Source organism: Budorcas taxicolor, chromosome 2 (genome assembly GCF_023091745.1).
Source record: "Budorcas taxicolor isolate Tak-1 chromosome 2, Takin1.1, whole genome shotgun sequence".
Lineage (NCBI taxonomy): Eukaryota > Metazoa > Chordata > Mammalia > Artiodactyla > Bovidae > Budorcas > Budorcas taxicolor.
The window spans coordinates 119,541,817-119,557,317 of NC_068911.1; positions in this window are offsets into that span (position 1 = coordinate 119,541,817).

Consider the following 15,501-nt stretch of genomic DNA (forward strand, 5'->3'; position numbering starts at 1 on the left):
GTCCATCGAGTCCGTGATGCCATACAGCCATCTCATCCTCTGTTGTCCCCTTCTCCTCCTGCCCCCAATCCCTCCCAGCATCAGAGTCTTTTCCAATGAGTCAACTCTTCTCATGAGGTGGCCAAAGTACTAGAGTTTCAGCTTTAGCATCATTCCTTCCAAAGAAATCCCAGGGTTGATCTCCTTCAGAATGGACTGGTTGGATCTCCTTGCAGTCCAAGGGACTCTCAAGAGTCTTCTCCAACACCACAGTTCAAAAGCATCAATTTTTCAGCGCTCAGCCTCCTTCACAGTCCAACTCTCACATCCATATATGACTACTGGAAAAACCATAGCCTTGACTAGACGGACCTTTGTTGGCAAAGTAATGTCTCTGCTTTTGAATGCTATCTAGGTTGGTCATAACTTTTCTTTAGTGTTTATATATATATATATATATATATATATATATATATATATATATGCTATGGGCTTCCCTGTTGGCTTATTGCTAAAGAATTCACTTCCAAAGCAGCAGACATAGTAGATGCAGTTTTGATTCCTGAGTTTGGAAGATCTGCTGGAAGAGGATATGGCAACCCACTCGAGTATTCTTACTGGGAAAATCCCATGGACAGAGAAATTTGGTGGGCTATAGTCCATGTGATCACAAACAGACAGACATGAGTGAGGTACTGAGCACAAGCACATAAGAAAATGCTATGTATTATCTTTTTGTACCTTGCAAAACCCATGTTTTATTTGCCAATTTTAAAATATTGTATTCTGATTTATTATTTATAAGTAAATAATCTCTTTATATGACTACTTTTTTTTTTTTTTTTTATGAAAGAGAGCTCCTAAAATGGTACAGGCTTAGGCTTAGCAAGACTTGGATCTGCTCTGCTGAAAAGGTAGAATCTATGAAGCCAACTGATTGTATACGGAAGTGTCACTCAAAGTTCAGTGAAATGAAATAATGATTCAGTCTATGATACATGTGTCTGTTTGGATACTTTATGCTAAGTCACTTCAGTCGTGTCCGACTCTGTGTGACCCCATAGACGGCAGCCCACCAAGCTCCCCCGTCCCTGGGATTCTCCAGGCAAGAACATTGGAGTGGGTTGCCATTTCCTTCTCCAATGCATGAAAGTAAAGTCTCTCAGTCATATCCGACTCTTTGCGACCCCATGGACTGCAGCCTACCAGGCTCCTCTCTCCATGGGATTTTCCAGGCAAGAGTACTGGAGTGGGGTGCCATCGCCTTTTCTGATACTCTATACTCCTTTTAAACTATTACATAGTTAACTATATCTTTCTGAAATTTATAATAGAATTTCTATACAAATCCTAGAAAGACAGTGACACTAGGTAAGAGTTGGATCACTGCAACATAGGCTGATAAAATCTTAAGCACAATTTGCTTTAGCCTGGTCATACCATTATCCACGGTTCATAACTCATCCTGAATTTACAGACTCCTGAAACCTCAAGCTGTCTATCAAAACTTCAATTTGTCTAAAAGTAATGAATCAAAGCCTTTTTTAAAGTTTGTATTTTTCAATTGAAAACAGTAATTATAATTAGCAGTCTAAAAGTAGCCAAGGTATCTATTTAAAAAATTAAGCAGACTATCGTGAGATATATTCTATATCTCTAGGGTTTTTTCCCCCAAATTCGAAGAAATTAACTGCTCTGCACTGATACTTCAATAGAGTCAAATACTCAGTTTACTCAATTCGCTTTTAATTTTCTCTCATTTTTGTAATTTATTCATTGTGTGAGAAACCAAATATTGAGAACCACTAGGCATGAAAGTTGGTTAACTTAAACTCTGTATATTATGAATAAGGCATAACAGGACAGTTAATAGCTATTGCTAGGAGAAGCTATTTGGAAATTAACTAAAGATTAAATTCACAGTTCACTAGAAAGCAGTGTTTCCATTTCAAGTAGCTATATATATTCCTCAATTGGAAATTAATGTGAAGAAACTAAATGGTTAACTCAAATTTGAGCAATTAAAATTATCTACATATAAGGTAAAAATGACAATATGATATTTATAATCAGACATGATTATTAACAGAAAATGATCACAGAACATGTTTGAATATTAAATCAGATATAATCTATTTATCTATAATATTATATATCATCAAATAACAAGTAGTAGTTGTATATAGTAATAGTAACTTGACAGCTTAATTGCGATCAAGTATAATGTTCAGTTCAGTTCAGTTCAGTCACTCAGTTGTGTCTGACTCTGCGACCCCATGAATCGCAGCATGCCAGGCCTCCCTGTCCATCACCAACTCCTGGAGTTCACTCAGACTCACGTCCATCAAGTTGGTGATGCCATCAAGCCATCTCACCCTCCATCATCCCCTTTTCCTCCTGCCCCCAATCCCTTCCAGCATCAGAGTCTTTTCCAATGAGTCAACTTTTCGCATGAGGTGGCCAAAGTATTGGAGTTTCAGCTTTAGCATCATTCCTTCCAAAGGACACCCAGGGCTGATTTCCTTTAGAATGAACTGGTTGGATCTCCTTCTGCAGAATCTCAAAGTATTTTAGAAACTGAGGAATATAAACCCTGTAGACTATTGATGCCTGTTTTACTGACAAGATCTTCTCTATTTCAAATAGACATTTACTGATCTCTAACTGGGCCAAGATGATCAGCAAGTCTTCCAAGTTGGAAGAGTTTGTGAGGAATGACATTCAAGAATTACAGTTAAATTAGGCCTTAAAACTTTGAAGAATTCTATACATTATATGTCAAACAAGTAAATACTTCAATAATGCATTTCCTTGAAGTCCATATTAACTGATACTAAGCTTGCCAACTTTTGTTTCTAAGTTCTTAAGAATATTATCTATCAGCAGCAAATAATTGTAGTATATTGTTGTTGTTCAGTCACTAAATTGTGTCTGACTCATTGTGACTCCATGAACTGCAGCATACCAGGCTTCCCTGTCCTTCACTATCTCCCAGAGTTTGGTCAAACTCATGTCCATTGAGTCAGTGATACTATCCAACCATCTTATCCTCTGTCACCCCTTTTCCTCCTGCCTTCAGTCTTTCCTAGCATCAGGGTCTTTTCCAGTGAATTGGCTCCTTACATCATGTGGCCAAAATATTGGAGCTTCAGCATCAGTTCTTCCAATGAATATTAAGGACTGATTTCCTTTTTTTTTTTTTGAATAGTTACTTTATTTTAACTGGAGGCTGATTTCCTTTAGAATTGACTGGTTTGACCCCCTTGCTGTCCAAGGGACTGTCAAGAGTCTTCCTCAGGACCATAGTTTGAAAGCATCAATTCTTTGGCACTCAGATTTCTTTATGATCCAACTCTCAAATCCATACACAACTACTGGAAAAACCATACTTTCGACTATATGGACTTTTGTCCAAAATGTTATGTCTCTGCTTTTTAATACAATGTCTAGGTTTGCCATAGCTTTTCTTCTAAGGGGCAAGCATCTTTTAATTTCATGGCTGCAGTCATCATCCATAGTGATCTTGGGGACCAAGAAAATATAATTTGATACAGTTACCATTGTTCCCCCATCTATTTGCCATGAAGTGATGGGTGGAAGTGATGGGTGAAATTGAAAGTGCTCAGTCGTGTCCGACTCTGTGACCCCATGGACTAGAGTCCATGTAATTCTCCAAGCCAGAATACTGGAGTGGCTAGCCTTTCCATTTTCCAGAGGATCTTCCCAAACCAAGGATCAAACCCAGGTCTCCCACATTGCAGGCAGATTCTTTACCAGCTGAGCCACAAGGGAAGCCCAAGAATACTGGATAGCCTATCCCTTCTCCAGTGGATATTCCTGACCCAGGACTTGAACCAGGGTCTTCTGTCATATAGGTGAATTCTTTACTAACAGCTATCAGGGAAGTGAAGTGATGAGACTGGATCCATAATCTTAGTTTTTTGAATGTTGAATATTAAGCCAGCTTTTTCACTTTCCTCTTTCACCTTCATCAAGAGGCTCTTTAGTTCCTTCTCACTTTCTGCCATTAGGGTAGTACCATCTGCTTATTGGAGAAGGAAATGGCAACCCACTCCAGTGTTCTTTCCTGGAAAATCCCAGGGATGGTGGAGCTTGGTGGGCTGCCATCTATGGGGTCACACAGAGTCAGACACGACTGAAGCATCTTAGCAGCAGCGGCAGCAGCAGCAGCAGCAGCAGCATCTACTTATATGATGTTGTTGATAATTCTGGCAATCTTGATTCCAGCTTGTGAGTTATCCAGCCTGGCATTTCCCCCATGATGTTCTCCGTGTAAAGTTAAATAAACAGAGTGACAGCATACAACCCTGACATATTCCTTTCCCAATTTTGAACCAATCCATTGTTCCAGGTCCAGTTGTAACTATTGCTTCTTGTTTTGCATACAGGTTTCTCAGGAGGCAGGTAAGGTAGCCTGGCATTTCTCTCTCTTTAAGAACTGTCCACAGTATTTTTTTATCCACACAGTCAAAGGCTTTAGTGTAGTCAATGAAGCAGAAGTAGATGTTTGTTTCCATAATTCTCTTGCTTTTTCTATGATCCACTGGGTGTTGACAATTTGATCTCTGGTTCCTCTGCCTTTTCTATATCTAGCTTGTATATCAAGAAGTTTTTGGTTTATGTACTATTGAAGCCTAGCTTGAAGGATTTTGAACACTACCTTGCTAGCATGTGAAATGAGTACAGTAGCTTGAATATTCTTTGACGTTCCCCTTCTTTGGAATTGGAATGAATACTGACCTTCTTCAGGCCTGTTGCCTGCTGAGTTTTTCGAATTTGCTGGCATATTAGGTACAGCACTTTCACAGCATCATCTTCTAGGACTGGAAACAGCTCAGCTGGAATTTCATCACCTCCATTAGCTTTGTTCATAGTAATGCTTCCAAAGGCCCACTTCACTTCACATTCCAGAATGTCTGGCTCTAGGTCAGTGACCACATCATCATGTTTATTTTGTACCTTAAGGCCTTTTTTGTAAATTTTTTCTGTAGTATGGTTTTGTAATGTATTTGTATTCAATTACCAAAACATTTTAAATTTTCTTTTTCTGGCTCCATAGACTCTATATTTCCATATTCCTTTGTGCTTGGAATTTTCCAGGCAAGAATACCAGAGTGGGTTGCCTTTTCATATTCCAGAAGATCTTCCTGACTCAGGTGTTGAATCCACATTTCTTATATCCTCTGCATTGACAAGCTGGCTCTTTACCACTATCACCACCTGGGAATCCACATTTATCTCTATGAATATTTGTATAAAAAATTTGTATAAAACAATGCCTGTTTTTACTTTATTTTTATCCAGCTTTTCCTAAAGTTCTGTTTTCTTCATTGTTTTTAATTGTACTGGTTGTTTTCTTAGCTCTTCCCTTTCTTCACCCTAGGTGTTAAAGGTGTTACTGGATTAACAATGTAATATTTAAAATAATATGAATGCTAGGTAACAGTGTATCATACTCTGCAGTAAGCACCATTCTAAGATACATACATTAAATAATGTAATTATCAGAATAACTGTAAAGTAAGCACTGTTGCTACCTAACCATCATTCTACAGTTAAAAACTTGCAGGACTAAACCTACAAAACATGCTGTTCTCTTCCAGCGGTAACAAAACTTAAACACACCTAAAAAAATTAAGTTGTTCTGTAAATAATATAACTGCCTGCTGGAAGATTCCAGCAGGATTTTCTGCCTGTTGGAAGAAATTCTTTAAAAACAAGCAAATAAACAGAAAAAAAACCCTAACAAGTCAAGCAGCATATTATTAGCAATATCCATCATCCAGTCATACATTACTAGACATACAAAGAAGCTAACCAATTTGGCCTATAACCAGAAAAGAAATTTATCAACAGGAACAGACTTAGAAATGACATAGATGACAGAATTATCAGACAAGAACTTTAAAAAGACTGTCTTAAGTATGCGTAAGTATTTGAAGATGCCTTTAAGCGAATTCTGTAGATGTTTTAAGTTTTTAGAATTCCCACTGATTCAACTCTACTTGACTTGAATTATCAGGTCTGCTATTCCTGAAATTTAACGTATACTAATATGTAAATAACTACTTTCATGCTTGTATGTCACTATTTTATTGCTATTTTGCTCTTTCCACTCCTCTTTAGCTTATTGTTTATATTTCCTTCTATAATTTTATGTAAGTATAAATAAGAATAAATTATTTATCATATGTTCATCTCACTCTTTAGCTTGGATTTTTTTAAATTAGTTTCATATTTCTTCTTTCCTAAAATGAGGAATAGTAGACACTTGTAAAGCACATAAAGTTAACTATCCTTATATGTACAGTTTAATGATATCATATACTTACATCCATATGTAAAGTACCCAGATACTGTATAAAACTTCTATAGATCTCATATGGTGCCTTGTATGTTTCCTAATCTATAACACTGAGGTTATCCCTATTATGGCTCTGTCTTCATTGGTTATTCAGACAATTTAGTTGGTTAATAGTGTTGATCAGTTCACATGTACTTACTTGTTCTATAACCTACAAAGAGATATATGCAAAAATCTCTACCAGTGAATTTGTGTACTTCTGCTTTAATTCATATTTCATGTTAAATGTCAGAGCTATATTTTTAGACAAATACTTACTTAGCTTTGATATATCATTTTGTTGAATTAATGACTTGTTATTATGGTATTAATATTTTGTTTCTAGATAGTTGAATTATTTTTCTCTTTGTTTTGGTTTCAGCAATTTGACTGTGATATTGTTTTTCTTTGATTGTATATTTGGGATTGTTTTCTTTCTGGAGAAGTTATTGTTTTATTTTGTTTGATATTTATCATGCTTTTGTTTTATGAGGGTTTTGAATGCCTGATTAGGTATATTCTTTCAATTAAAATAAAAATTATTATTTCTGAAATATTGATCCTGCTCCATTTTTTCTCTCTCCAATTTTTTGAAGTGTCAGTCAGTGTGCCAATTCAATGTACAGTGTTACTTTGCTTTATTGCTTTCTTTTTGGAAAATTTGTGCTGATATGTCTCAGAGTTTTGACAAGAGAACCAACTGGTTATAGCAAACACTCTCTTCCAATAACACAAGAAATGATTCTACACGTGGACATCACCAAATATTCAATACAGAAATCAGACTTATTATACTCTTTGCAGTTGAAGATGGGGAAGCTCTATAAAGTCAGCAAAAACAAGACCAGGAGCTGACTGTGGTTTAGACCATGAACTCCTCATTGCCAAATCCAGACTTAAATTGAAGAAAGTAGGGAAAACCACTAGACCATTCAGGTATGACCTAAAGCATATCCTTTATGATTATGCAAGGGAAGTGACAAATAGATTCAAGGAATTAGATCTGATAAACAGCATCTGTGAAGAAATATGTACAGAGGTTTGTAACATTATACAGGAGGCAGTGATCAAAATCATCTCCCAGAAAAAGAAATGCAAAAAGGCAAGATGGTTGTCAGAGGAGGCCTTATAAACAGCTGAGAAAAGAAGTGAAAGGCAAAGGAGAAAAGAAAAAAAATCGCTTTGAATACAGAGTTACAAATAATAGCAAGAAGAGATAAGAAAGCCTCGCTAAGTGATCAATGCAAAGAAATAAAGGAAAACGATGTAATGGGAAAGACGAGAGATCTCTTCAAGAAAATTAGAGATTTTCTCTAACTTCAAATATTCAAGGAAACATTTCATGCAAAAATGAACACAATAAAGGACAGAAAGGATATGGACCTAACAGAAGCAAAAGATATTAAGAAGAAGTGGCAAGAATATACAGAAGAACTATACAAAAAAGATCTTCATGACCCAGATAATCACAATGGTGGATAACTCACCTGGAGCCAGACATCCTGGAGTGTGAAGTGACGTGGACTTTAGGAAGTATCAGAGAACAGAGCTAGTGGAGGTGATGAAATTCCAGCTGAGCTATTTCCAGTCCTAAAAGATGATCCTGTGAAAGTGCTGCATGCAATATGCAAGCAAATCTGGAATACTCAGCAGTGGGCACAGGACTGGAAAAAGTCAATTTTCATTCCAATCCCAAAGAATGGCAATGTCAAAGAATGTTCAAACTACCACACAATTGCATTCATCTCTATACTAGTAAAGTAATGCTCATAATTTTCCAAATTAGCCCTCAAAAGTACCAGAAACAAGTAATTCCAGATATCCAAGCTACATTTATAAAAGGCAGAAGACCAGAGATCAAATTGGCAACATCCCTTGGATCATAAAAAAAGCATGAGTTCCAAAAAAATCTCTACTTCTGCTTCATTGATTACTCTAAAGCCTTTAACTGTATGGATCACAACAAACTGGAGAATTCTTTAAGAAATGGGAATATCAGATTATCTTACCTGCTTCCTGAGAAATCTGTATGTAGGTCAAGAATCAACAGTTAGAACCAAACATGGAAAAGCGGATCAGTTCCAAATTGGGAAAAGAGTGTGTGGAGGTTGTGTAGTGTCATTAAATATATAATTTATAATTTAACTTATATGCAGAGCACATCATGCAAAATGCTGGGCTGATTGAAGCACAAGCTGGAATCAAGATTGCCAGGAAAAATATCAATAACCTCAGATATGCAGATAACACCACCCTTATGAAGAAAGCGAAGAGGAACCAAAGACCCTCCTGATGAAAGTGAAAGAGGAGAATAAAAAAGCTGACTTAAAACTCAACATTCTAAAAACTAAGGTCATGGCATCCGGTCCCATCATTTCATGCAAATAGATGGGGAAACAATGGAAGCAGTGACAGATTTTATTTTGGGGGGCTCCAAAATCACTGCAGATGTTGACTGCAGCCATGAAATTAAAAGATGGTTGCTCCTAGAAGAAAAGCTATGACAAACCTAGACAGGATATTAAAAAGCAGAGACATTACTTTGCCAAAAAGTCTGTGTATTCAAAGCTACGGTTTTTGCAGTAGTCATGTTTGGATGTGAGAGTTGGACCATAAAGAAGGCTGAACACTGAAGAATTGATGCTTTTGAACTGTGATGTCAGAGAAGACTCTTGAGAGTCCCTTGGACTGCAAGGAAATCAAACCAATCAATCCTAAAATAAAACAATCCTGAATATTCACTAGAAGGACTGGTGCTGAAGCTGAAGCTCCAATACTTTGCCACCTGATGCAAAGAGCTGACTCATTAGAAAAGTCCCTGATGCTGGGAAAGACTGAAGGCAGGAGAAGGGGATAACAGAGGATGAGATGGTTGGATGGCATTACCAACTCAATGGACACGAGTTTGAGCAAGCTTCGGGAGACTGTGAAGGACAGGGTAGCCTGTCCTTGGACAGGTGCTCCAGGCCGTGGGGTCACAAAGAGTTGGGCACGACTGAGTGACTGAACAACAAATATCTCTGAGTTTTTAAAACCATCTTCTACTGCATTAAGTCTGTTGTTAAGTGTATCCAATGTACTGAAAGAACAACTTTTTTTTTTAATTTTTAGTTTTTATAGAATTTTTAAATTAAATATAGTTGATTTCTGATGTGTTACTATCAGATGTACAGCAAAGTGACTCAGTTATATGTGTATATAAATATGATTGGTGGTTATAATCAGTAAGTTATGTCCAACTCTTGCAACCCCAATAGCTGTAGCCTGCAAGGCCCCTCTGTCCATGGGATTTTCCAGGAGAGAATCCTGGAGTATGTTGCCATTACCTTCTCCAGGGTATCTTCCTGACTAGGGATTGAACCTGAATCTCCTTATTGCAGGCGGATTCTTTCCTGCTGAGCCACCAGGAAAGCCTCATATATAAATATACATTTTTTTAACATTCTCCTTCATTATAGGTTATTACAAGATAGCAGAGCTTTGTGTGTTATATAGTAAGTACTTGTTGGTTAATTATTTTATATAAATCAGTCTGTATATTTTAATTCCCAACTCATAATTTATCCCTAACCCCTCCCATTTGGTAATCATACATTTATTTTCTGTATCTATGAATCTATTCCTGATCTATAAATAAACTTATTTGCATATTTTTCTTTACATTATAGATATAAGCTTTATCATATGATATTTATCTTTGCCTGGCTCACTTATTATAATCATCTATAGGTCTACCCATGTTGCTGCAAATGATATTATTTCATTCCTTTTTGTGGCTGAGTTATATATATCACTCCATTCATCTATTGATGGATCCTTGAGTTGCTTCCTTGTCTTGACTATTGTAAGCAGTGCTGCTATGAATGCTTTGAATATTGGTTTTATCTGGATACATGCCCACAAGTGGGATAGCAGGATCATATGGTACCTTTGTTTTTAGCTTTTAAAGGAAACTCTATACTGTTCTCTACAGTGGCTGTACCAATTTACATTCCCACCAACAGTATGCATGGATTTTCTTTTTCTATACACCCTCTCCAAATTTATTATTTGTAGATTTTTTTTTTACCAGTTCAGACTCTTTTATTGAGGTAGATTGCATATGTAGTAAAATGACAGATGTTAGGCATGCTGCTACTAAGTTGCTTCAGTCGTGTCCAACTCTGTGTGACCCCATAGATGGCAGCCCACCAGGCTCTCCAGTCCCTGGAATTCTCCAGGCAAGAACACTGGAGTGGGTTGCCATTTGCTTCTCCATACACTTGGATAAATTTTGATTATTGTAGATGTCGGAGTTAAAAAAGAATCATTAGAGGATATCAACAGTAAATTTGAAGTAGCAGAAAAAAAAGACTAAGTAAATTGCAGAGATACTGATAGGGATTATACAAGCTCATTATATTATACATAGCTTCTCTGGTAGCTTACCTGGTAAACAGTCTGCCTACAAGGCAGGAGACCTCGGTTTGATTCCTCGGTCAGGAAGATCCCCTGGAGAAGGGATAGGCTACCTACTCCAGTATTTTTGAGGTTCCCAAATGGCTCAGACAGTAAAGAATCCACTTGAAATGCAGGAGACCTGGGTTCAATCCCTGGTTTGGGAAGATCCCCTGAAGGAGGACATGGCCACCCACTCCAGTATTCTTGCCTGGAGAAACCCCATGGACAAGCAGTCTGGTGGGCTATAATCCATGGAGTTGCAAAGAGTTGGACATGACTGAGGGACTAAAGGTGACACATACAAGTTGAAGTATACATAGAAAAAAAAAAATGAAGGAAAACAAAGAAAGCCTTAGACAAAAGTAGGATACCATCAAATATATCAATAAGTGCAGAGAGGACAAAAGGAGGGGAAGAAAAACATAGTAAAAAATCTTCAAAGAAATGCTGAGAACTCAAATTTATTGAAAACTGAACTTCACATCCAGAAAACTCAATGAATTCCAAGTAGGAAAGAGATAAAGATATTCACAATCAGATCCATTATAATAAAAAACAGGGAGGCAATCTTAAATAAAATAAGAGAAAACAACTCAGTTTTATAAGAGAATTCCAACAAGATAAACAGTTGATTTCTCAACAAAAAAAAAAAGAAAAGAAAAATAGTGGATGTCAAGAAGCCATGGAATAACATATTCATACAGCCCAAACAAAAGCAGTCAAACAAGAATCTCATATATAGGAAAAATATATACATATATATATATATATATATATATATATATATACACACATATATATATATATGTATATATATTGCAAAAATGAAAATAAAGACTTTTTCAGGTCAAAAACAACTGAAAGAAAGTTTTTACTAACATAACTGGCTCATTAGTTCAGTTCAGTCTCAGTCATTTCAGATTCTGTGCAACCGCATGGACTGCAGCACACCAGGCCTCCCTGCCCATTACTAACTCCTGGAGTTTACTCAAACTCATGCCCATTGAGTTAGTGATGCAATCCAACCATCTCATCCTCTGTCATCCCCTTCTCCTCTGCCTTCAATTTTTCCCAGCATCAGAGTCTTTTCCAATGAGTCAGCTCTTAGCATCAGGTGGCCAAAGTATTGGAGTTTCAGCTTCAGCATCAATCCTTCCAATGAATATTCAGGACTGATTTCCTTTAGGATGGACTGGTTGGATCTCCGTGAAGTCCAAGGGTCTCTCAAGACTCTTCTCCAATACCACAGTTCAAAAGCACCAATTATTCAGCACTCAGCTTTCTTTATAGTCTGAATCTCACATCCATACATGACTATTGGATAAACCATAACCTTGACTAGACAGACCATTGTTGGCAGAGTAATGTCTCTGCCTTTTAATATGCTGTCAAGATTTGTAATAACTTTCCTTCCAAGGAGTAAGTGTCTTTGAATTTCATGGCTGCAATCACCATCTGCAGTGATTTTGGAGCCTCCCAAAATGAAGTTTGTCACTGTTTTCACTGTTTCCCCATCTATTTGCCATGAAGTGATGGGACCAGATGCCATGATCTTCGTTTTCTGAATGTTGAGCTTTAAATCAACTTTTTCACTCTCCTCTTTCACTTTCATCAAGAGGCTCTTTAGTTCTTCTTCCCTTTCTGCCATAAGTGTGGTGTCATCTGCATTTCTGAGGATATTGATATTTCTCCCGGCAATCTTGATTCCAGCTTGTGCTTCACCCAGCTGAGCGTTTCTCATGATGAACTCGGCATATAAGTTAAATAAACAGGGTGACAATATACAGCCTCGATGTACTCCTTTTCCTATTTGGAATCAGTCTGCTGTTCCATAAACAGTTCTAACTGTTGTTTTCTAACCTGCATACAGATTTCTTTAGAGGCAGGTCAGGTGGTTTGCTATTCCCATCTCTTGAAGATTTTTCCACAGTTTATTGTGATCCACACAGTCAAAGGTTTTGACATAGTCAATAAAGTAGAAGTAGATGTTCTTCTGGAACTTTCTTGGTTTTTTTTTTTTTTTTGAAGATATAACGGATGTTGGCCATTTGATCTCTGGTTTCTTTGCCTTTTCTAAAACCAACTTGAACATCTGGAAGTTCATGGTTCACATATTGTTGAAATCTGGCTTGGAGAATTTTGAGCATTACTTTACTGGTGTGTGAGATGAGTGCAACTATGTGGTAGTTTGGGCATTTTTTGTCATTGCCTTTCCTTGGGATTGGAAAGAAAACTGACCTTTTCCAGTCTCTACACCACTGTGGAGTTTTCCAAACTTGCTGGCATACTGAGTACAATGCTTTCACAGCATCATCTTTTAGGATTTGAAATAGCTCAACTGGAATTCCATTACCTCCACTAGCTTTGTTTACAGTGATGTTTCCTAAGGCCCACTTGACTTCATATTCCAGGACGTCTAGCTCTAGGTGAGTGATCACACCATCATGATTATCTGGGTCATGAAGATCTTTTTGTACAGTCCTTCTGTGTATTCTTGCCACCTCTTCTTAATATCTTCTGCTTCTCTTAGGTCCATACCATTTCTGTCTTTTATTGAGCCCATATTTGCATGAAATATTCCTTTGGTATCGCTAATTTTCTTGAATAGATTTCTAGTCTTCCCATTCTATTATTTTCCTCTATTTCTTAACACTGATCACTGGCTTATAAAAACTACTAAAAAAAAAATTCTGCAGTCTTAAAGCAAGAGACTCAGACAATAATTGAAATACACATTTTAAAATATAAAATGCAATCAATAGTATTTGATTATAAAAGTTTTGGAGAAGGAAATGTCAGCCTACTCCAGTATTCTTGCCTGGAGAATCCCATGGACAGAGGAGTCTGGTGGGCTAAAGTATGGGGTCGCAAAGAGTTGGACATGACTAAGTGACTAACCACCCCCCCCCCACACACACACACAAACAAGTTTAAATCCATTTTATCCTTTCTTAAATTATAAGAGAATGCATAAATGATATCTACTTAATATACTATTGGCCCTGTAACATATAGAAATGTAAAATATGGATGACACATTGGTAGATAATGTATAGAAAAAAGAGGTGAATGGGAGTAAATCTGTACTGGAATAAGGAAATAATTAAAGACTTAAAAAAAAAAAAAACTTTTAGAACTAACAGCCAAAAATGGTGTCCTTTTCATTATAGGGAACTGGAATGCAAAAGTAGGAAGTCAAGAGATACCTGGAGTAACAGCAAAGTTGACCTTAGAGTACAGAATGAAGCAGGGCAAAGGCTTACAGAGTTCTGCCAAGAGAACACACTAGTCATAGCAAACACTTTCTTCCAAAAACACAAGACATGACTCTACAGATTGACATCAGCAGATGGTCAATACTGAAATCAGATTGATGATATTCTTTGCAGCCATATGGAGAGGTTCTATACAGTCAGCAAACACAAGACTGGGAGCAGACTGCGGCTCAGATCATGAAAACCTTAGTGCCAAATTCAGACTTAAATTGAAGAAAACAGGGAAAACCCCTACCATTTAGGTATGACCTAAATAAAATCCCTGACAGTTATACAGTGGAAGTGACAAATAGATTCATGGGATTAGACCTGACAGACACAGTACCTGAAGAACTATGGATGGAGGTTCATGACATTGTATAGGAGGCAGTGATCAAGACCACCCCAAAAAAAGAAATGCAAAAAGGCAAAATGGTTTTCTGAAGAAGCCTTACAAATAACTGAGAAAAGAGGAGAAGTGAAAAACAAAGGAGAAAAGGAAACATATACCCGTTTGAATACAGAGTTCCAAAGAATAGCAAGGAGAGATAAGAAAGTCTTCCTCAATGACCAATACAAAGATATAGAGGAAAATAGTAGAATGGGAAAGACTAGAGGTATCTTCAACAAAATTAGAGACACAAAGTGAACATATCATGCAAATATGGGCACAGTAAAGGATAGAAATGGTATAGACTTAACAGAAGCAGAAGATATTAAGAAGAGGTGGCAAGAATATACAGAACTATACAAAAAAGATCTACACAACCCAGATAATCACGATGGTATGATCACTCACCTAGAGCCAGACATCCTGGAATGCAAAGTCAAGTGCGCCTCAGAAAACATCACTATGAACAAAGCTAGTGGAGGTGATGAAATTCCAGTTGAGCTATTTCAAATCCTAAAAATTATACTGTGAAAGTGCTGTACTCAATATGCTAGCAAATTTTGAAAACTCAGCAGTGGCCAAGAGATCCAACCAATCCATCCTAAAGGAAATCGGTCCTGAATATTCACTGGAAGGACTGATGTTGAAGCTGAAACTCCAATACTTAGCCCACCTGATGCTGGGAAAGATTGAAGGCGGGAAGAGAAGGGGATGACAGAGGATGAGATGGTTGGATGGCATCACTGACTTGATGGACATGAGCTTGAGTAAACTCTGAAAGTTGGTGATGGACAGGGATGCCTGAGGTGCTGCAGTCCATGGTCATCACAAAGAGTCAGACACGATTGAGCGACTGAACTGAACTGTGAGCACAAATTACAGTTTATATACTAATATTGTATTAGAATAAAAAAGTAATAGGTAACATTGACAGCTGATATTTGTCCTCATGCATGGATTACTTTTGTCCTGTTATTAAATTTTTATTAGTAATTAAAATTGCAGAATTAGAAATAATGTAGGTCTGTTTCCAAAAGCACAATATACGTTAGTTGATTTTTATACACAAAAAT